This window comes from Macaca thibetana, chromosome 2, assembly GCF_024542745.1.
Source record: "Macaca thibetana thibetana isolate TM-01 chromosome 2, ASM2454274v1, whole genome shotgun sequence".
Lineage (NCBI taxonomy): Eukaryota > Metazoa > Chordata > Mammalia > Primates > Cercopithecidae > Macaca > Macaca thibetana.
The window spans coordinates 99,800,670-99,824,187 of NC_065579.1; the positions used below are offsets into that span (position 1 = coordinate 99,800,670).

At 46.8% G+C, this 23,518-nt stretch overlaps 1 protein-coding gene across 1 annotated transcript in view; it reads right to left on the minus strand.

The window, feature by feature from the left end:
- Positions 1-23,518, minus strand: part of KIAA1143 (KIAA1143 ortholog) — a 940,736-nt gene that overhangs the window by 836,265 nt on the left and 80,953 nt on the right. The window lies entirely within an intron of this gene.

The following is a 23,518-nucleotide window of genomic DNA, read 5'->3' on the forward strand; positions in this document are numbered from 1 at the left end:
AAGAAGAGCCCATTTCAACCCACTATGATTTCATCCTGACCCAACCAATCAGCATTTCTCATTCCACAGCCCCCTGCCCACCAAACTATCTTTAAAAAGCCCTAGCCTCTGAATTTTCAGGGAGGCTGATTTGAGTAATAATACAACTCTGGCTTCCCATTTAGCCAGCTCTATGTGTATTAAACTCTTTATCTATTGCAATCTCTGTCTTGATTAATCAGTCCTACCTGGGCAGCAGGCAAGAAGAACATTTGGGGAGGTTACACTGACCTTCAGACCACTCAGTGGGCTTCTTCACTTCTCCACTTTTTATTTTCTCTCCAACATGTTTCTCCCCAAATCTGTCCCATTTCAGTAAATGGCCATCTCTCACTCAACTCTCCCAGATGCTCAAACCAGAAATTTAGGAATTCTCTCCTTTTCTATATCATTTCCTGTATCTCTACCCACAATCTTAGTCTGCTCCACCACCCAGAGCTCTCTTGAGTTCGTGAGTCCCTCCACGGCTTTCTGGTTCCAGTGTCACCTCCCTGACATCAACCCCTATCACCTCACCTGTGCTACAGCTGCCTTTCTGAACACCTCGGGTGTGGTCTAATAGCAAATATGTATTTCACCTTTGCCCCAGATTTCTGGCACACAGCTCCCAGAGCTCCAAAACCCTCTGGAATTTCCTGTGATCGTGTTAGAGTAGATAGTTAGCCAGATATGAGCAGGACAGGAGAGGGCTCCCTGGCAACAGGAATGTCAGACAATCATCGGGTGATGGTCAGGACGTCGTTAAACGCTCTCTCTGAAATAATAATTGGTCACAGCTGGCACCAGGGAAAGGCTGGCTCCCGGTAGATAGAAAACATCTGCAGCTGGTGATCAGCCGCTTCCCAATAAGATCTCAGGAATTGGGCAAGGAGGCTCAAGCATGTGCACTAAGAGGCAAAATGGCAGAGTTTAACTGGTATATGACCTTCCTCTATGCACACTCGACTGGAAGGGAAAAATGAGCATGTACACAACTTCAGTAAACACATTGTGCATGTGGCCCCTCCCAAGTGCCGGCAGGCCGCTGCACATTGGGGTAGCCCACCCCAAGGGAAGAGTTGGGGGAGAACCCTGGAAGCACGCCAACCTATAAGACCCCAAGTCAAAGGTCAAACCACATATTTGACTCTCTCAAGTTGCCTGCTTGGCCCTCTTCCAAGTGTACTGTACTTCCTTTCGCTCCTACTCTAAAACTTTTTAATAAACTTTCACTCTTACTCTAAAACTTGCCTTAGTCTCTCACTCTGCCTTATGCCCCTCCATCAAATTCTTTCTTCTGAGGAGGCAAGAATTGAGGTTGCTGCTGATCTCTATGGATTCCCAGCTGCTAATAATAGGACTGTGTTTTGTTATTTATAACAAGCCCCTTTTAACCATACTTGAGTTTATGCTAATGAGATGACTCCTGCAAGGAAGCGGGTGCCTAGATAGCTTCAGATTGGGGGCTGGTGCCAGAAAGACAGGAGTGATTAAAGCGTTGGAACTGTCACCCCAGCCCCTGACCTTCATGGAAGAGGTTCTGAATATTGAGTTCAATGACCAATGGTCAAGAATTTGATCAATCATGCCTGCAATAATGAAACCTCCATAAAAAGCCCTAAAGATTGGGATTCACAGAGCTTCTAGGTTGGTGACCATGTCCATATGCTGGAAGGGCAGTGCGCCTGGAGAGGGCATGGAAGCTCTGTGCTGCCCACCCCCACACCTTGTAATATGGTTTGGCTGTGTCCCCACCCAAATCTCATCTTGAATTGTAGTTCCTGTAATTCCCACATGTTGTGGGAGGGACCTGGTGGGAGATAAGGGGCAGCTTCCCCCATACTGTTCTCATGGTAGTGAATAAGTCTCAGAAGATCTGATGGTTTTATAAAGGGAAACCCCTTTTGCTTGGCTCTCATTCTGTCTTGTCTGCCACCATGTAAGACGTGCCTTTCACTTTCACGCGTGATTGTGAGGCCTCCACAGCCATGTGGAACTCTGAATTCATTAAATCTCTTCTTCTTTATAAATTACCCAGTCTTGGGTATGTCTTTATCAGCAGCATGAAAACAGACTAATACACCTTGCCCTGTGCATTTCTTCCATCTGGCTATTCCTGGTTGGATCCTTTATAATAAACTGGTCAATGCAAGTAAAGTGTTTGCCTCCGTTCTGTGAGTCATTCTAGCCAAGTATTGAACCTGAGGAGGGGGTCATGGGAACGCTCAAATTGGTAGCCAAGTTGGACAGAGGTACAGGTAGACCGGGACCTGGGACTTTTTGGCTGAGTCGGAAGTGGGGCAATCTTGTGGGACTGAGCCCTTAGCCCGGCATCTGTGCTAACTCCAGATAGTGTCAGAAGTGAATTGAATTGTTTGGAGAGTGAGAACTAAAAAGAAAACCCTAAACCACCCCACCTAACTGAATGGACCTTCTCTTGGCCAAGGGGACTCCAGGGAAACCTTAAAAACTGAGTTCTCAGCCACGACAGGACAGGAGGTCAAACTCACCTCAGTATACTCCCTCCCTTTCACACTTTAGACACAACTGACCAGCATTAATGTGAAAACAGAGGTCCTAAGACTAATAGAACAGACTCTTTGTGGCAATAAGATACCAAATTACAAACAAGACCTAAGGGTGCTCCAGGCAAGGGTGAGATCACACACCCTACACTTAAAGAATAAACTATGTTCCAACTGCCACAAAGTTTTCCTTTTTTTCTAGCCCTTAAACAAGCACTGGCCTTGAGATAAGCAATACTGAAACAATTGCAGTTCATCCCACAGACTCTGGCTGGCTGATTCCCCATTCTACAAGCCATACTACAGCCTTGATAGGACAGGAGACTGATTTCTATACATTTTTCCTGATAAGAGACCACTGACCATGGACTAGTTCTGACTGGGTTTGACAGAGGCTGCACACTGTGGTGACTTCATGTCTCTTCCTCACCTTCTGACATACAGGGCTTAATTGTAATGCATTTAAATGTGAAGTCTCCACCCCAAAGTGAACCTAGGTTATATGTTACAGGCATGTTTGTTCAACACGCATGCATCAGAACCCCCTGCGTGCATATTCATAGCCCCTCCTATAACCTTTTGAATGTGTGTACTTGGCCAACCATTTGGCATAAACCCCTGTTCCAACCCATTCTCCTTCAAAGTGCCCGCCTTTTGGGATCTACTGGTGGCTTTGCTTCCTAGCCGGGGAATGGCCAGCCTGCAGGCTGTAACCCTCTGTCAGAAATAAAGTCTCCTCTCCAAATGTATAGATTTCGTGATTTTTCAGTTGACAACACAGATGGTGTCAGAGAATTTGAGAATTGCTTGGTGTGGAGAAACCACAAATTTGGTGTCAGAAAAAAGACATCATGGCCAGGTGCAGTGGCTCACGCCTGTAATCCCAACCCTTTGGGAGGCTGAGGCTGGCAGATTGCTTGAGGCCAGGAGTTCGAGACCAGCTTGGCCAACATAGAAAAACACCATCTCTACTAAAAATATAAAACATTAGCCAGGTGTGGCAGCACATGCCTGTAATCTCAGCTACTTGGGAGGCTGAGGCATGAGAATCACTTGAGCCTGGGAGGTGGAGGTTGCAGTGAGCCGAGATCGCAGCACTGCACTCCAACCTGGGTGACAGAGTGAGACTCTGTCTCCAAAAAACAAGCAAAAAGGTATAACACCCATCTTCTCCCATTGGCAGCTAACCCTGTCCCTAAGTCCATTCTTAACACGGCAGCTGTGGTCGTCTTTTCAGAGCTTAGTGCAGGTTATGTCACACTTTCTTACCAATCCCCACGAGCAAACCCAGTAATGGGCTGTGAGACCCCAACTCCCCCAGCCCCTACCCAGCTCAGCATCCCCCAAACCAGTGCCCTTCCCACTCCAGCCACTCAGACCCTGCTTGCCCACATTCCTCTGCAGGAGTGCCCCTCCCCACCTGAGACGATGGTATTTCTCAACCTTCAAATCTCCTTCAAATGATACCCCCTTAACAGGCTCCCTGAAAATTCTCGTGACTATTTTTGCAGACCTGTTAGCTCCCCCTTTTCTCAGTCTCCTCCTTCTAGACCACAAGAGTGTGTCTGTGGTGGGGGAAGGCTGCTTATAACCAAGAATGTGATTGTTTTCCTAGGCTGAAGTGCATCTCCTCATGGGCCGCCCTATTAGCAACATAAAGAATTGGCTGAGCAGTTAAAGGACACTTGTTCTCTGGCATTGATACAATTCTCTGATCAAGTTCTAGAACATGTGCTTCTCTCCCTCAAAAACATGTGCTTCTCTCCCTCAAAACGATTTCTGTGAGCTGAGAGGGGCAATGGAAGATCCTGTTCTCCCCCTTCTAGAGAAAATTTTGGGAGTCATGGCATTCCCCCTCCCTGGCTGTGGCGAATACTTAAGTGTTTGGAATACCTGCTTTAATATAGGGCAACCCACACCCTGGCAATGGTGCTGAGCTGGGAGTCATCGCCTGGCTCAAGCTGGGCCAGAGTTTCTCCCCAGAAATTTGGATTTGGGACAGAAAAAGGAGAGTCAATCATCCTTTGAGAGCCCAGACTCTAACAGGGGATAGGAGTTCAAGATGGTCACCACAGCCAGGGAAGCCAGCAGCACATCTGTGATGAGCAGAGGAGAAAGTGGCGGGGATTGGGGGACACTCCAACTGAGCACCTTCCTTCACACACCTGTGCCAGCTGCTCTTCTGGCCTGTGCACCGTGACATGTGCCCATAACTTGTCAACAGCTTCCATTTTCCTTAAGCTAGGTTGACAGGGGCTCCTGTCATTTGCAAGCAAAAGAATAATAAATAATATAGAAGGGAAGTGTTTAAAGACTCAGCCTATTGATAGTTAAATAGTGGGAGCTAACTTTTTTTTTTTTTTTTTTTTTTGAGACAGAGTCTCGCTCTGTTCCCCAGGCTGGAGTGCAGTGACACAATCTCGGCTCACTGCAACCTCTGCCTCCCGGGTTCAAGTGAGTTTTGTGGCTCAGCCTCCCAAGCAGCTGGGACTACGGGTGCGTGCCACTAGGCTTGGCTCAATTTTTTAGTATTTCTAGTAGAGATGGGTTTTTACCATATTGGCCAGGCTGGTCTCGAACTGCTGGCCTCAAGTCATCCACCTGCCTCAGCCTCCCAAAGTGCTGGGATTACAGGTGTGACCACTGCTCCTGGCCAGGAGCTACCTCTTTATGGAAAAAAAAAAAAAAAAAAAAAAATCCCCTCTAGTCTGACCTGTTTGGAAGCAGACAGATTTGAGTGTGAATTCAAGCTCGGATCCAGCGTGACCCTGGGCATGCTGCTCACTCCCGGGTGTAGGCCAAGCTGATTATAGGAGGAATTTTGTTTATAGTTTAACTCTGAAGCAAGGATGATAATTGTCCATCCCTAAAACTGACACCACTCCTTGTTTGGGGGCTGCAATCACCTTTGTAAGACGAGTGAAAGGCCACAAAATTAGGATTCTGGGAAGGGCCTGAATTCTGCTAAAATGTAGGCATGGTTTCCATAATCCTTTACTGCTCAGAAGCCATGTGGCCAGAGGTTACATGATTTTTATTTTATTTTATTTATTTATTTATTTATTTATTTATTTATTTAATTTATTTTTTGAGGCAGAGTCTCACTCTGTCACCCATGCTGGGGTGCAGTGGTATAATCACAGCTCACCGCAGCCTTGACCTCCCAAGCTCAAGCAATTCTCCCACCTTGGTCTCCTGAGTAGCTGGGACCATAGCTATGCATCACCACATCCACCTAATTAAAAAAATTTTTTGTTGGCTGGGCACAGTGGCTCACGCCTGTAATCCCAGCACTTTGGGAGGCTGAGGCAGGTGGATCATCTGAGCTCAGGAGTTCGAGACCAGCTTGGCCAAGATGGTGAAACCCCATCTCTACTAAGAATACAAAAATTAGCCGGGTATGGTGGCAGGCACCTGTAATCCCAGTTACTTTGGAGGCCGAGGCAGGAGAATTGCTTGAACCTGGGAGGCGGAGGTTGCAGTGAGCCAAGATTACACTATTGCACTCCAGCCTGGGTGACAACAGTGAAATTCTGTCTCAAAGAAAAAAAGAGAGAGAGAGAGAGATGGGGTCTTCCTATGTTGCCCTCCCACTTGGGATTATAATCATGAGCCACCACTCCTAGCAAGACTTGTGACTTCTCCAAATGCTCCTATAGATAACACCACTATTGTAGAACCTAAGGTTGGTCTTTTGAGATGTTTTTCAGACCTTTGCATTGTGGCAACCAACTGACCCTACCCAGACTCATGACTTAGCTAGTCCTGTGGCCCGCCCCCACCCAGAGGTGGACTAAGCCCACGATGGCCATTTTCCACACCCCTATGATTGCATCCCCAACCAATCAGCAGCACCCATTTCCCAGACCACTGCCCATCAAACTATCCTTCAAAAATCCTAACCTCCAAGCCTTCAGGGACACTGATTTGAGTGATAACTCCAGTCCTCTTGTGTGACTGACCTCACATTAATTAAACTCTTTCTTTATTGCAATACCATGGTCTCGGTGAGCTAGTTTCATTTGTGCAACAGGCAAGAAGAACCCACTGGGTGATTACACCACTTAATCTCTCTGAGACTCACTGAGTTCGTATGTGAAATGGGGCTAGTAATGCTCACAGTGTTCTGAAGATGAAAGAGATAAAAACATTATAGGGGGTAGGTGTTTCAATGACCAGGATTTTCTTGTCCTCTGACCAAAGCTCACTGTTCCCGGGATTCAGGTGTTTTTGTCAATAGTATCGAAAGTCTTAAAGTTGAGGCACATATCTGCAGACTCAACATTGTTCCTGCAGGATTTTCCCAAGGGATAAAGTAACAGCATATTGTGCTAAGACTTACAAACATCACCGTTGAGTGTAACCAAAAATTGGAAACCAACCAACAGTAGGGACTAATTTCACAAATCATAGTGTACCACTCCCATAAACCATGTATAAGGGTCAAGGGAAAAGTTCCCCTTCTCCTCTGAAGGGTCACTGAAAAATCAACTGACAAAAGGCAGATTAATAGGAGAGTATACAAAATGTATTTTAACATGTATAACTAGGGGGCACCACAGGAGGATGATTACCCAGTAACCCAATGGGATACAGAAGCTTATATACCCTTATTCATAGGGGATGGGGTAGATGGGGAATGCAGTCAATTTCCCACATGGGGAAATGCAAATGATGATTAGGGAGAATGAGTGGACAGAAATTAGCTTATAAATGATTTTCTTCAGAATCTGAATGAGCCGACAGGCAGGCATTATCTTGTGAAAAAGCTCATACATGTGTGGTTGCATTCCTCAGTCTTATTTTCTGGGATAGATAATGAGATTTCAGGGAGGGGAGGAAGGGAATTTGTGATACTAATAACAATGTGTAGTCAATCAATAGCTTATGTTATCTTAATATAAATTCTTGATAAACATCTTAGGAATGGCCTCTTCTTTTTTCCTTAAAAACCTAACTGTAACTGCTGGTAATCAGAGTGTATATTCAGGGCAACTTGAATCTATGCTCCTAGCTGGCCATCCTCAAACCATGAGTCAAATAAACTATATAACTAGTATATATAACTATATATATATAACTATAACTATAATTATTATAATTCCACCATCAGCAAGCTTTATTTCAGGATTCTGCTATCACTCATAGTACTACTATGAAAATTCCATACCTGTCTCTGAAGGCATGAGTTTCCCTGGGGATAGCTGCAGGAGTGGAAGAGCTGGGTGAGGTCCATGTGCATGCTCTACAAGATGACTATTTCCAAAGTGTTCTGCGAGGGAGGACAGCCTTCCTTTTTCCACATCCTCTGCAACACTTGGTGTCACCTGGCTTTGTAGTCAGTGCTTCTTTGGTAGGGTTTACAGTGGCAACCTCCTCTCTCTACATGCCAGTCCCAAAGGTGGGATCAGGTGTTTAGCTCCCTATGAGTCAGCTCCGGAGGCCACCTTCTGGGAGTTGTTTGAGGGCCAAGGGGAACAACAGAGTCTTTGGTGCTGGAAGGAGTTGGGTCTGCCTTCCAGCTCCCCCACCAATAGGCTGTGCTACCTTAGGTAAGTGCCATGAGCTCACTGAGCTTCCGTTTCTGCAAAATGAGGATGGCCCCTAATGTGCAGGGCTGTCAATGATGACTGCCCAACTGAAGATCTTGTAAAGCACCAAGCACAGTGCGGTGGCTGTGGTTGTTCTGTTCTATCCTTTGCCTCTCATTCATAATTTTGTCTCCAGGTTCTGGAACTGCCATACTTATGCCCTCTTGATACTGATTCCAGTTGTTCATTGCTAGGGTTTGAATGTGTCCTGCAAAGTTCAGGCAGGATCTTTAAGAGGCAATTAGGTCATGAGGGCTCTGTCCTCATGAATGGATTAATGCCGTCATTGTGAGAGTGGGTTAGTAATTGTGGGATTGGGTTTCTGGTAAAAAGATGAGTTAGGCCCCCTTCCCTGCTCTCTTTCTTGCACGTGCTCTCCTGGCCTCTCACCTTCCACCAGAGGATGATGCAGCAAGAAGGTTTTGCCAGATGCTGGCTCCTTGACTTTGGGCTTCCTAACCTCCAGAACTGTAAGAGATACATTTCTTTAAAAAATTACCCAGCCTGTGGTATTCTGTTATTGCAACACAAACAGACTAAGACATCCATCTTGGCACATCTAAATGACAGTTGCTTCAAAGGTCTTTGTTTTGTTTCTGATGGATCAAGACAACTGCTCAAAGAACAGATCACTTGGGGAAGAATCTTGTATAGCAAACTCCTCTATGGTTTTGCTGTCAGAGAAGAAAGCCTTGTAGCTCCATCTGATTCAGTGATGTGGTTGATCTGGGGCATATTTAAGTCTAAGTGACAAAGCTGGATTAGCAAATGCTCTGCTAGGCTGGGTCTGTGTGTACATGGCCTTGATAGATATACTGGTTTGATGAAATGCAAATATCTGACAAAGACTATGGGAACACAAGTCTTCTTTGTCATGTTTTATTGCTATCTGGGGGGTCCTGACTCATTTATAAGAGGGAGAGAGGGGAAGGAGAATGAAGGGGACTGAGTATTGGCCCTGAGCCAGTCCAGTCTGAGCTCAGGACTTTACTCACTGGATCTCAAGAAAGAGGTAGGTCTCATTACATCATCCTGAAAACAGAATGGGAGGTTTATTTCAGTGACTTATCAGAAAGAAAAAAAAAAAAATCAGTAGTTCTGCAATGGCTTTGTTTTCTGACCTTCTTATATAAAGGGATTTGGAGTGCTCAATTTTACTTATCATCAGAGAAATCAGATTAAACCACAATGAGATACCTCCTCACACCAACCAGAATGGTAAAATGGAAAGAATGGTAAAATCAAGTGTTGATGAGGATGTGGGAGAGCAAGAACTCTCCTTTGCCGATAGCAACTGTACAACCACTTTAGAGACCTGGTTAGCAGGATCTATTACTAGGATCTACCAGTACCTATGACCCAGCAATTCCATTCTCATTGATATACCTGATAGAAATGCCTACATTAGTTCACCAACAGCCCTGCCCTATAGAATATTCACAGCAGGACTATTCAAAATGGCCCCCAAATGAGAACTATCCAAATGCCTGTTACAACGGAATAGCTAAAGCATGGTACATCACACAATGGAATATTATACAGCCATAAAAATGCACACACTGCAATGACACACAACAATGTGAATGATTCTCACAAACATAATGTTGAACAAAATAAACTGGACTCAAAATAATATATATATACAGTAATAATAATATATACTATGTGAGTCTATTTATATGAAAAACAGAGATAGTCAAAACTTATATATGCTTTTGGAAGTCAGGACAGTAGTTACTATTGGGAAGGTGGTGGTTAGGTTAGGACACAGGGGGCTTCTACAGTGCTGGTCAGGTGCTATTTCTTGATCTGGGTTCAGGTTGCACACAGGTATTCAGTTAATGAAAATCCATCATGCTATACTCTTTCCATATATCATACTTCTATCAAAAGTTAAAAAAAAAATGGCAGGTGGCTATTACCTTTAGCCTGCACCCAATGGAGGTCAATTCATAGGTGGGAAATTCATGGATTTGAAAACTTAGGTGCAGATCGGACCTCAGACATCACTCAGTACAGAGAGCAGACATTCAGGGATTAAATCCTTACTCCTCTATTTACCAGCTATGTGCCATTAGGCAATCTACTTAAACTCTCTGAACCTCCATTTCTCTATTTGTAAAATGGGATAATGGAATTTATTTAGGAGAGCTGTTATGACGATTAAGGGCAAGAATGCAAACTCTTAGCCAGTGCTTAGCAAATGTCAACTATTATTAGCATTATTATTATCCAGTACAATATACATGCATTCATTCATTCACTCATTCATTCATTCACAATAATTAATTAAGTACTGTACAGATACCAGGGTGAGCAAGACACACCTGATCCTTACCCTCACAGAGCTTACAGTCTAGTCTGGGCTCCTCCTGGACCCACAGTAGTGTTGGTAACAGAAGACATGGCCCCCCCATTCAGGCTTGGCAGGCAAACATTCACTGATAGACACACTCTGGAAGCAGTTCCGGGAGCTTCAATAGCCAAGCATTCACTCTGATTGTTTTGTTACGAGAGGTGGTATGGTTTAGAGCCAGGCTGCCTGGGTTCAAATCCCAGATCCTCTGCTTACTAGCTGTGGAATTTTTTTTTTTTTCTAGCTATGGAATTTTAGGCAAGTTCTTTATCTCCCTTATGACTATTTCCTCATATGGGTAAAGGAGTAGATAACAGAACCTATCTCGTGGGTTGTTGGGAAGATTTAACAGTGTAGTACATATAGAGGATATAAAATGATGCTGGGTACAGAGTAGATGCTATGATGTGTTAGTGGTCCTTGTTGATCTTGTTATAAATAAGCAAGGGTTCTCACACTGACCACAGCTAGATGACAACCAGCAGAGAGCCAGGCAGACCTCCTTGGTGTCTATGAAGAAATTCAAGTCATTCCAGCAGCACTGTGGAGTTCTCAAGAATATGCCTAACTCACGGATGTCTACTCTACAGCTATGGTTGCACAGGTGTGAAATGGTTTATAAGTCATCCCTTGATATGGTAAATGTAGTAGCAAAAGCAAAGAAGCAGCCTAGATGTCTGTGAATAGGAGATTGGTTAAAAAATCCATGACTCACTCCAAGAAAGAAATATTAGCCCTAAGAAAGAACAAGGTGGCTGCATGTGAAATCATGTGAAAAGATTTCCAAGAATATTAAGTGCAAAAAGCAAGAGGCAGTGTATTTACTTCCTGTGTTTAAAAAAAAACAACAAAACCAAAAAAGAAATGTACATGCCCAGGTACTTTGGTAATGTGACTTTTGGTAATGTAGTTGGCTTTGGAGGAGACATTGGGGCATAGGAGTGTGAGGATACCTTCTTTTCACTGTATGTTCAGTTGTACCTTTTAAATTTTAACCCATATGCATGTTTTATTTTTTAAAAGAGTAATCCAGAGACTAGGGCCAATTCAGAAATCAGCACTACAGTTCATTGTACTGTTAAACAACTTTTGCTGCTCTCTGAGCAGATGGCCCTGGGAGGGGTTGGGCCAGGGCCAGCAGGAAACCTCCCTCCCCTCAGGGTGTATGGGGAGCCTGTGGCTAGGCACATGCCTCCAGCTGGGTCTGCCTGCACAGCCAAAGAGCTGGGGTGCAGAACTGAGGCTGGCAAGGACATTGGGCTCCAGCAGCCTGGCAGAGGCCACACACGCAGGACAAGGTCACGGTCCTAATATCTGGGTCTGGCCTCGGCACCTTTCCAGGGTAAAAATCATGGGACAAAGGCTCATTGCAAGCACCAGGAAAGGGCCTCCATTGCAGCTGCTTCTCTTCATTCATGGGGCAATTCCACAGTGGACCTTGGGGCCAGAGAAGACCAATCTGTTCAGGAAACAGATTTAGAGGGGCCAGTGTTTTCCTGGCCTGCTCTGGGCCATCAGTGCAATGGAAAGAGCCCAAAGGAACCTTAATTCTTAATTCTTCGTCCATGTGCTCAGCTGAAATATAAAGATTCTTTTCAGAGCCCTCCCTGAAGTGGCCCTCCAGCTTTGAGACACACACAGCATTGTGTGCAGAGACATTTCCTATAGCCAAGCAAAAGCGACAGAGAGGCCCTTTCAGTTTACTACAAAATAAGCAGGGCTCTGTCCCAAGACAGGCGGCCTTTGCCTCATGGGCCCCTTGATAATTCATAGGCTGCCTGAGCTCCATTTACTGCCTACAGTCTATTAGACTAGGGCTTTTCAAATGCCCTTTAGCCAACAATTCTTTATATAGATCTATATGAAAAACATATACATATGCATGCAAACACATTTTTTTTTTTTTTAAGACAGAGTCTCGCTTTATGACCCAGGGTGGAGTGCAGTGGCGTGCTGCAGCCTTGATCTCCCAGGCTCGAGTGATCTTCCTACCTCAGCTTGCCAAGTAGCTGGGACCACAGGTATGCAACACCATGCCTGGTTAATTTTTTTTTTTTTTTTGTAGGGATAGGGTCTCACTATGTTTCCCAGGCTGGTCTCAAACTCCTGGGCTCAAGCAATCCTTCCACCTTGACCTCCCAAAGTGTTAGGATTACAGGTATGAGTCACTGTGCTCGGCTGTAAACAGATATTCTAAAGTCAAGTATCTTTTATACACTCAAACACACACACAGATACACACACGTATATATGTAGTCATACTCTTTTTTTTTTTTTTTTTTTTGAGATGTTATCTCACTATGTCACCCAGAGTAGAGTGCAGTGGTGTGATCTCAGCTCACTGCAACCTCTGCCTCCCCGGTTCAAGCGATTCTCCTGCCTCAGTCTCCCAAGTAGCTGGGATTGCAGGCGCCCACCACCAAGCCCACCTAATTTTTGTATTTTTAGTAGAGACAGGATTTCACCATGTTGGCCAGGCGGGTCTCAAACCCCTGACCTCAAGTGATCCACCCACCTTGGCCTCTCAAAATGCTGAGATACAGGCGTGAGCCAACGCACCTGGCCTATATGTAGTCATATTCTTAATTAAGTTATATATCACTAATATTCATCAAATATGATATAGATAAAAGATTAAGTATTTGGTATAAAGTTTTCAAACAAGATCTACAGAAGGTTTGCAGAGACATACAAAGTTATAAGAGTAACAATACAGCCTCTCTTCTTTGTTTTTGTCTTTGTTTCTGTTTTTGTTTTATGAGGTGGAGTTTTACTCTTGTTGCCCAGGCTGGAGTGCAATGGCGCAATCTCGGCTCATTGCAACCTCCACCTCCTGGGTTCAAGCAATTCTCCTGTCTCAGCCTCCCAAGTAGCTGGGATTACAGGTGCATGCCACCACACCTGGCTAATTTTTGTATTTTTAGTAGAGATGGGGTTTCATCATATTGGTCAGGCTGGTCTCAAACTCCTGAGCTCAGGAGATCCACCTGCCTCAGCCTCCCAAAGTGCTGGGATTACAGGTGTGAGCCACCGCGCCTGGCCTGCTCTTCTTTGTTTTTCCAAATCTGGGTCACCATTTAGCCCAATTAATTTCTTCTACTTATAGATGGCAACACCACACCACTGCTCCCTTTTCTGATGCGATCCATTTACCACACTTTTGGGGGGCCCCTACCATGTGCCAGGCACTGTTCTAGGTTCCTAGGATACAGCATTGAACCAAATGGTCAAAGATCCATGGCCTTGTGGGGTCTGCATCCTAGTGAGGTGACAGACAGCAAACAAGTAATGAAACAGATGTTCACTGTGTGTCATGTAGGGAGAGGGACAGAGAGAGGGGTGTTAGGAAGGACTTCCTGAGGAGGTGACTGCTCAGTGGAGACCTAGGGGTTGTGAGGGAGGGAGTCACGTGGATATCTGGGACAGTGGGTTCGAGGCAGAGGAATGGCTACCCCCTTGCCTACTCTGGATATACTGCACTCACTCGACAAAAGCCAGCCCTAGTCAGACCCAATTTTCCACTTACTCCATACCCACATCTGTGCAGCTAAACCCTGGCTAGAGAAAAACATGCCACTGTGTTGGCTGACCTCACTGAGACCCATGCTCAGAATCTTGGGGTGGGGTGCCTTTATGCTTCCCTGGATCATTCATCCTCCCACTCCCCAGACAACCAATTCCCATGGCAACTTTGCCAGCCTCCCTCTCAACTGTCTTCCTGACTTGCTTGTGTCACCAAGACAATTAAAGCAATCAGAAGAGTTATCATTCTAAGATTCCAACACCTCATGTACTTACCTACCTGATTCTTGCCCAAAACCTTCCTTCCTGTTACTATGGATGAAACGTGCATTGAAGTCCAATCCCCTCTGCTACTCAAGGAAAACTCTCTCCTTTCCCTTCTAGATTAGCAATGCTTCTCTCCCATGACCCTATCTCACTGGGTCATTCCCACCAGTGTTGAAATATACCCTACTACCTCCTACTATTTATTTATTTATTTGAGACAGGGTCTTGCTCTGTCTCCCAGGCTGGAGTGCAGTGTCATGATCACAGCTCACTGCAGCCTCCACTCCCAGGCTCAAGCAATCTTCCCACCTTAGCTTCCCAGGTAGCTAGGACTAGAGGCGCACGCCACCATTCCTGGTTAATATTTGTATTTTCTCTAGAGACAGGGTTTCATCATGTTGCCTTGACTGGGCTCAAACTCCTGGGCTCAAGTGATCCTCCTATCTTGGCCTCCGAAAGTGCTGGGATTACAGGTGTGGGCCACCACTCCCAGCCAATCTCCCACATTTTTAATTAATTAATTAATTAATGTTTAATTTTTTTTTTTTTGAGATGGGGTCTTGCTGTTGCCCAGACTGGAGTGCTGTGGTGTGATCTCAGCTCACTGCAACCTCTGCCTCCCAGGTTAAAGCAATTTTCCTGTCTCAGCCTCCTGAGTAGCTGGGACTACAGGTGTGCGCCACCGTGCCTGGCTAATTTTTGTATTTTTAGTAGAGATGGGGTTTCACCATATTGGTCTCAAACTCCTGACCTCAGGTGATCCACCTGCCTCAGCCCCGCCAAAGTGCTAGGATTACAGGCATGAGCCACCATGCCCGGCCTTTTTTTTTTTTTTGAAGATAGAGTCTTGTTCTGTCACCCAGGCTAGAGTGCAGTGGCACGATCCTGGTTCACTGCAACCTCCACCTCCCAGGCTCAAGGGATTCTCCTGCCTCAGCCTCACAAGTGGCTGGGATTACAGGTGCGCACCACTATGCCCAGCTAATTTTTGTATTTTTAGTAGAGATGGAGTTTTACCATGTTGGTCTCAAACTCCTGGCCTCAAGTGATCTACCTGGCTTGGCCTCCCAAAGTGCTGGGATTACAGGCGTGAGCCACCACGCCTGGCCCACATTTTAAACAAATTGAAAAACCCTCTCTTCATGGCACTTTTCCCTCTAATTCACTTTACCCAACAAAACTAGAAAGAGTTGTGTAGATGGCTGTCTCCAACGTGTCTCCTTGCACTTCTTCTTCTTCTGGTCTCTGCTCAGGTGTTACTTGCTCAGTGGGACTGTCCCCGACCCTTGTGTTTAAAATTGCACCCCTCCCTATGTCCTCTTCCCTGCTTCATTTTTTGCCATAGCTCCCATCCCTTTCTAATATGTACTGTAAGGCATGCATCTATTCTGTTTATTGTCCATCCTCCCCACTCAAATGTACTAGAATGGAAGTCCAAATAGCACAGGGATGTTCATCTGTTTTGTCCACTGCTGTATCCCCAGCACCTGGGAAATGGCCCAGGACATTACAGGTGCTCAGTACCATTTGTTCTGTGAGTGAACGAATGCATGATAAGGGCAAGGGCAAGGAACAGCAAAGAAGTCCATGTGTCTGAATGGAGCAATAGGAAAGGATAGTGGAAAATTCGGAGGCAGAGGAGGCAAGGGACCAGATCACACAGGGCCAAGGAAAGGATCTAAGTGTGGTTCAGGATGCCATTGGAGGGTTTGCACTAGGGAAAATCATGATCTGACGGATGTTACTGAGATTCTGGGCAGGTCAAGTAAAAAAAACTCACATTCCACGAGTGTGTCCCTGTGACAGGAGGCAGTTTTTGTATCTGTGTATCATGAACAATTGTCCTGCCTCAGCCTAAAGCTTTCCTAAAGGAAAGCTGGGTGTTGAAAATGGTACCTGTTGCACAGGCAGGGCCATGGGAAGGAATGATCACTGCTTTGCAGGGGCTCCATGCTTTATAGCTTGCTACGGACTGAATGTTTATGCCCACTGCCCCAACATTCATATGTTGAAATCCTACCGTCCAAGGTAATGGTATTAGAAGGTGGGACTTTGGGGCCAGGTGCAGTGGCTCACACCTGTAATCCCAGCACTTTGGGAGGTCAAGGCGGGTGGATCACGAGGTCAGGAGATCGAGACCATCCTGGCCAATACAGTGAAATGCCATCTCTACTAAAAATACAAAAAAATTAGCCAGGCATGGTGGCGTGCACCTATAGTCCCAGCTACTCGGGAGGCTGAGGCAGGGGAATCGTTTGAACCCAGGAGTGGGAGGTTGCGGTGAGCCAAGATCACGCCACTGTACTCCAGCCTGGGACAGAGCGAGACTCTGTCTCAAAAAAAAAAAAAAAAAAAAAAAACAAGGTGGGACTTAGAGAGGTAGAGCCCTTATGAATGGAATTAGTGCTATTAAAAAAGAGGCCTGAGGGAGCTTGGTCACCCTTCTACCATGTGAGGACACAGGCACAAGGTACCATCTATGAACCAGAGAGCAGGTCCTCACCAAACGCCCATTGACAAAAAGAGTCAAACTCTGTAAAATATTTGGAGATTTATTCTGAGCCAAATACGAGCGACCATGGCCTGTGACACAGCCCTCAAGAGATCCTGAGAACATGTGCACAAGGTGGTTGGGGCGCAGTTTGGTTTTGTACATTTTAGGGAGATGTGTGACATCAATCAAATACATTTAAGATATATATTGGTTGCATCCAGAAAGGTGGGACAACTCAAAGAGGGGGGTCATGGGGGTGGGGGCTTCCAGGTTATAGGTTGATTAAAAATTTTTCTAACCAACAATTGGTTGAGTTATTAATATAAAAAAAGTCTAGGTTGTGATAAGAGATTGTGGAGACCAAAGTTTCATCACGCAGATGAAGCCTCCAGGTAGCAGGCTTCAGAGAGAATAGATTGTTGGGCTGGGCGCAGTGGCTTATGCCTATAATCCCAGCACTTTGGGAGGCCGAGGTCGGTGGATCACCTGAGGTCGGGAGTTCCAAACCAGCCTAGCCAACATAGTGAAACCCTGTCTCTATTAAAAATACAAAAAGTTAGCCGGGCTTGGTGGCGTGTGCCTGTAATCCCAGCTACTCGGGAGACTGAGGCAGGAGAATTACTTGAACCCAGGAGGCAGAGGTTGCAGTGAGCTGAGATCGTGCCATTGTACTCCAACCTGAGCAACAAGAGGAAAACTCCATCTCAAAACAAAACAAAACAAAACAACAATAACAACAACAAAACCAAACAGAATAGATTGTAAATGTTTCTCATCAGACTTCAGGTCTGTGTTGATGTTAATGCCAGAGAGATGTAATAAGGCATGTCTGACCCTCACTTTCAGGTTAAATTTTAGAGTGCCCTGGCTGAGGAGGAAGTCCATTTAGATGGTTGGGGGGGCCTTAGGATTTTATTTTTGGTTAATACCCTGAATTTGCTGGTGCCTTGATCTTGGACTTCCCAGCCTCTCAAACCGTGATAAATACATTTCTGTTGTTTATAAGTCACCTAGTCTGTGGTATTCTGCTATAACAGCCCAAATGGACCAAGACACTAGTAAAATAGAATATTGAACATGTTTTCATTCAAGAAAACAAAATAAAACATTATTGGTAAACACTTAAACAAAAACATTTACACTCTGCCTACCCACTGATAAAATTTTTTAGCACTTCAGTGTTTTGCTTCTTAAACAACTGTTATGCAAATATAAACATCTTCTTTTGAGATATTAAAGTTGTTTCCAAGCACACATGAAACAGACTAAAACAGCCTATATTAAATAACCACCACTGGGATTCTAAATGCCATGCACAGAATTTGAAAGACCTCTGCCTCTTAAGTATTAAACAGCAGCAGTAAAACATCAGTAGTCTCCTGGCCATTTTTTTTTTTTTTTTTTTTTGAGACAGAGTCTCGCTCTGTCGCCCAGGCTGGAGTGCAGTGACATGATCTCGGCTCACTGCAAGCTCCGCCTCCCAGGTTCATGACATTTTCCTGCCTCAGCCTCCTGAGTAGCTGGGACTACAGGCGCCCACCACCACGCCCAGCTAATTTTTTGTAGTTTTAGTAAAGATGGGGTTTCACCGTGTTAATCAGGATGGTCTTGATCTCCTGACCTCGTGATCCGCCCACCTCGACCTCCCAAAGTGCTGAGATTACAGGCGTGAGCCATCACACCCAGCATTATCTCCTGGCCATTTCTAAGTACTCTTTCACTGTGGTATATTATTCAGTTTGATGCCCATGGGATACCATCTTTTTTTTTTTTTTGAGACAGTGTCTTGTTCTTTCATCCAGACTGGAGGACAGTGGTGTGATACTACAGGCATGTGCTACCATGCCTGGCTAATTTTTTAAAAATTATTTTTTGGTAGAGATGGGATCTCACTATGCTTGTTGCCCAGGCTGGTCTCAAACTCCTGGCCTCAAGCATTCCTCCCTCCTTGGCCTCACAAAGTGCTGGGATTACAAGAGGGAGCCACTGTGCTCGGCTGGGATGCCTTCTTTATAAGCTATTTTGTAACGGTGTAAGGTGCTCCATTGACTGAGAGAGGACAAGCCAGTTTAAATACATGGATTGTGGATTTAGGTTTGTGTTCAGTTGACGGAGATGGTGCAACTGTTCTAGAATGGCAGTTGAGGTGGAGAGTAATGTCTACAAGCTTCTGGAATGCTGAGCACTTCAGCTAAGCCAAGATACAGGGAGGCAGGAGGGCATCAAGTATTGTGGGCTCACATAGGTACCAATGTCACAGGATACTTGGGTTGTTTTTTTTCCAGCCAGAAACCTCTGTGGCCAATGGGGCCAATGGTGCCTTTGCCCGAGTTTTGCTCAGGCCCACTGGGCTTGTTTCGCCCACCTAGCCTGACAGGCTGTGCTCAGTTCGTGCTACCGGCCTGGATCCAATGCCTGCCAAGGGTAAGCCAGCCATGGAGCAGTGAGAGGTGTGTGAGCAAGCAACCATGGAGTCTGGCCACTGCACATAGCCAGGCATGCCAGCTGTGGCAGGGCAGGCAGCTCCAGGTGCCAGCACAGGCACAGCTCCCTGCGAGGCTGTGACTGGACCAGGCGTACCACAAGCAACTTCCACCGCTGGCATTGGGGAATGCGGTGGCACGTGGAAGCTTGGAGACACCGGGAACTACAGAGCCCCAAAGAGGGTATCATAGCCCTGGACTGGGGCGCTCCTAGGTCTGGGCTCCCCAAAGGGCTGCAGCTCTTCTCTCCTTCTCTCTTCTCACCTTTCTTCTCTGTTCTCTCCGTCTCTCTTCTCTCCTTCTTGGTGCCCACAACGTGGCAAGCAAGGGGTGTGTTTCAGTCCTGTTTGTGTTACAGATCTTTTAGTGCCACCATTTGCCCAGCAGGCTCCAAGTTCTTGTCCCGCGTCCACGAAGAATGAGGTATGCAGACAACTGGAGGGTTAGCAAGGCAGAAAGGAGCTTCATTGAGTGGCAGAACAGTGCTCAGTGGGTATGTCCTTTCTGCAGGCAGGTTGTCCTGATAAGTGTCCAGCTCTCAGTGGAGAGGAGACTCACAGTGAGTAGCTGCCTTCCACAGGCAGGTCACCCTGATGTCTCTGCAGCCCTCAGCAGAGAGACCCAGAGGGGGCAGCTCCTGTCTGCAGGCAGGTCATCCCCTTGTCTGCCTGAATCTGGCGGAGTCTGTTTTTTTTTACAGACTTCAGAAGGGAGGAAGTGTGTGCTCATTGGTCCACGGGCAGCCATAGGCAAGCCCAGAAAAAGAATCGTTAGTTCTCACTCCAGTCCACAGGACTGATAGCCCAGCCCCTGAGCTTCAGGTCGTCCCTGGCTTGAAGGTGGGGCTTCACCGGGGACCCATCCCATTTGACCCAGGAGCCTGATTGCCTCCTGCTGCCATCAACCTGCTGTCCATGGCACCCATGGCACCCAGGTTGTTCATGCTGAGGGGTGCCTGCAGGTATGCGTCGAGCTGCCCTCAGCCCCACCCTGGTCTCCCTCCCATGCTCATCGGCACCCAAAGTCTGAAGGGGGCCGAGGCAGCAGGGGACTGGCATGTCATTGCTGCCCTGAGTGCATGCACCCCCAACTGGGTCGTGACAGTGCCTGGGCTCAGCTTCAACTTTGCTCCAAAATCAGAGTGGACACCAGGAGAGGCCAGGCAGGAGGAGCAGGCACTTCTGAGCCTGTGGGGGTAGGATGGCTTTCTAGGTCCCTGGGAACACAGGGATGCCCATGTCCGCAGCCACAGCTGGGTGGCTGCAGCTGTGCCTGGGAAGGCAGGGCTCCCGCCCTACCAACTCAGAAGGGAGTGGGGCTCCTGCCTGTTCCTAGCTCCTACCAGCTCCGTGGAGCATGCAATCCTGGTCACACCTCGCCATTGCAGCCAGCGTCATGGCAATGGCTGCTCCAGATGGACCACTGCTGCCATCGCCAAGACAGGATGAAAAGAGAAAACAAATATAAGAGCCCTGGTTGGTGTCTGTGGCTCCTGCACCAGGGTCCCAACTATCCACACTGAAAACCCAGAAAGCTGGCTCTGAGCTTACTGGACTTTGCACAGGGATGGCCACATATTCCTAGCACTTTGTCAGCTACAGCCGCCATATTTGGAGGTCAGGCAAAGTGAACCAGTCTTCCACTCCAAAAGAAAATGCACCCCTATGTGTATCAAGGGCCACCGCCACACAGTGCCTAGGGAAGCATGGAATCAGGACTCTAGACTTGTGTTTCGCAAAGTGTGGTCCCTGAACCAGCAGCATCAGTGGCGTTACCTGGGAACTTGTTAGAGACACTCATTCTTAGTCCCCATCTGAGACCTGCAGAATCAGAAACTCTGGGGGTAGGATCCAGCAATCGGTGTTTTAAGAAGCTCCCCAAGGAACTCTGGTGCATGTTCAAGTTTGGGAGCACTAGTCTAGACCAGTTCCAGGAGATGCTAATGTTGTTGGCTTCAGGACCACACTTTGAGAACTACTGTTCTAGAAATTTCATAAGCAAATCACTTGGTTTAAATCCAGTTGTTTTATCGCCTCACTCTGTCATCCAGGCTGGAGAGCGGTGGCGCAATCACAGCTCACTGCAGCCTTGAATTCCTGGACTCAAGTGATCCTCCCACCTCAATCTCCCCAGCAGCTAGGACTACAGGTGTGCACCACAACACCTGGCTAATTTTTTAAAATTTTTGTAGAGATGAGACTTGCTTTGTTAGACAGGCTGGTCTCCAGCCTAAATCCAGTTTTTAATTAATAAGTATTACCTAATACCTAAGGGGTGTTTAATTATGATCACCTCTGAGAAAGGGGATGGTGGGCAACTTTTAAAACTTTATATATGTCTGTATTGTTCAAAATTGTTATAGAAACATGTATTACTTGTAAATAAAAAATCAAAAAAATTTTGTTAATAAAAATACTTAATTTTAGTATAGTGCTTTATAGCAGTGCTTCTCAAACTTTATTGTACAAACAAACTGCCCAGAAATATTAAAATGCAGATTCTGATTCAGTAGGTTGGCAGTGGGGCCTAAGCTTCTGCATTTTCAACAAGCTCCCTGGTGATATGGAGTCTATTAACCACACTTTGGGCTCACCACAGCAGTCCTCAATCTTTTTGGCACCAGTTTCATGGAAGGCAATTTTTTCACAGACAGGGGATGAAACTGTTCCATCTCAGATCATCGGGCATTAGAGTCTCATAAGGAACGTGCAAACTTAGATTCCTCATGAGGGTAGTTCATAATAAGGTTTGTGCACCCCTCTGAGAATCTAATGCCACTACTGATCTGACAGGATGCGAAGCTCAGGCGGTAATGCCAGTGATGGGGAGTGGCTGTAAATACAGATACAGTTTCACTGGCTTCCCTCCTCCCACCTCCTGCTGTGCGACTCAGTTCCTAACAGGCCACAGACCAGTACTGGTTAGTAACCCAGGGGTTGGGGACCCCTGGTTTACAGAATATAAAGCATATTCATATATATTATTTGTTCTCTGTCACAACTCTGGCAGATAGGGGTTCACTAATTTACTTATTCGACCATTAGGTACTACTATTAATATATACCAGGCACTTGGCATACAGATATGGTCTAATGGAGTGGGAAACCTACCCCCCAACCAAACAAAAAAACGCACGTTAACCAACAAATAAATAATTATAAATAGTTACCAGAACTGAGCAGGAAGTAAAGAGGGTGCTGAAAAAGAACAACAGGAACCACTCCGAGAAGGCCTCTAAGAGGAGGTGACTTCAGCAGGGATGGGAAAGATGAGCCACTCAGTTTAGGGGCAAGCTCTGGGCAGACACCAGGAAGCTCCTGCAGCTAGAGTGCAGGGAGGGAGGGAAGATCTCCAGATCAGGCCCGGAAGGCTGCGGCAAGGAGCCGATTTCAATTTAAGTCTGGGGTAAGCGCTGAGGATTTAGGCAGAGAAGTGTCTGGTCTAGTATTTGCCTTAGGATCACGATGGCTGTAGTGTGGGAAATGAAACCTCTCCAGGATCGCCTGGGAACTGGTATAGGGAGTCCCGGGCCATGCGGGGGCGCCAAGGAGTCAGGCCTGGTGTCCCTGGAGCCGCGCGGATCCACTTGCAGATGGGTCCCTCTATGAATAACGAGCCTACTAGGGCATGTACTTTTACTGCTGCACTGAGGACGTGAAATGCGCGCGGGCACAACGAGACTTTCTTCTTTTCCGCTCTTTCAGAGGGCCCGGGCTCCCATCTACGCTTTGCTGGTTACGTTGACATCCCGGGCATTTCCCCCTCTCTGCCTCAGTCTCCCGATCTGTCAAAGAGGACGGTGGGCCAGCCACGGGTGACATGCCCGTGCGCCTCTCCAATAGTGCACCTCGGGCAAGCCGGGCGGCGGGCACAGCCTGGACAGTGGCGGCCTCGAGAGGCACACAGGGCTGGCTTTCCACCGGGCAAACTGAGGCAGTGGAGCGAGGAGTGGCATCCTCCAAACTCCTCGCAAACTCCCAGCGCCAGTGTTGGGCCCATGCAGGCTACCCAGGCCGCCCGTCTCCGAGCGGAGGACCCCGCCCAGCGCTGCCAGGGGCGGGGCCGGGCTGAGGACCCGAGACTGGAAGGGAGGTCGGAGCACTCAATTCGGTCCAGGTCTCGCAGGGGGCGGCAGTGGCGGTGGCGAACTCCCGTGCAGTCCCAGTGCTAGAGCGTGGGACGGACTTGCGGGGCACCCCTCGGGGTTCTCCAGCCAGGACTCGGGGCGGGAGGCCCAGCCACGCTGCCGTGTGCAGGCCTGC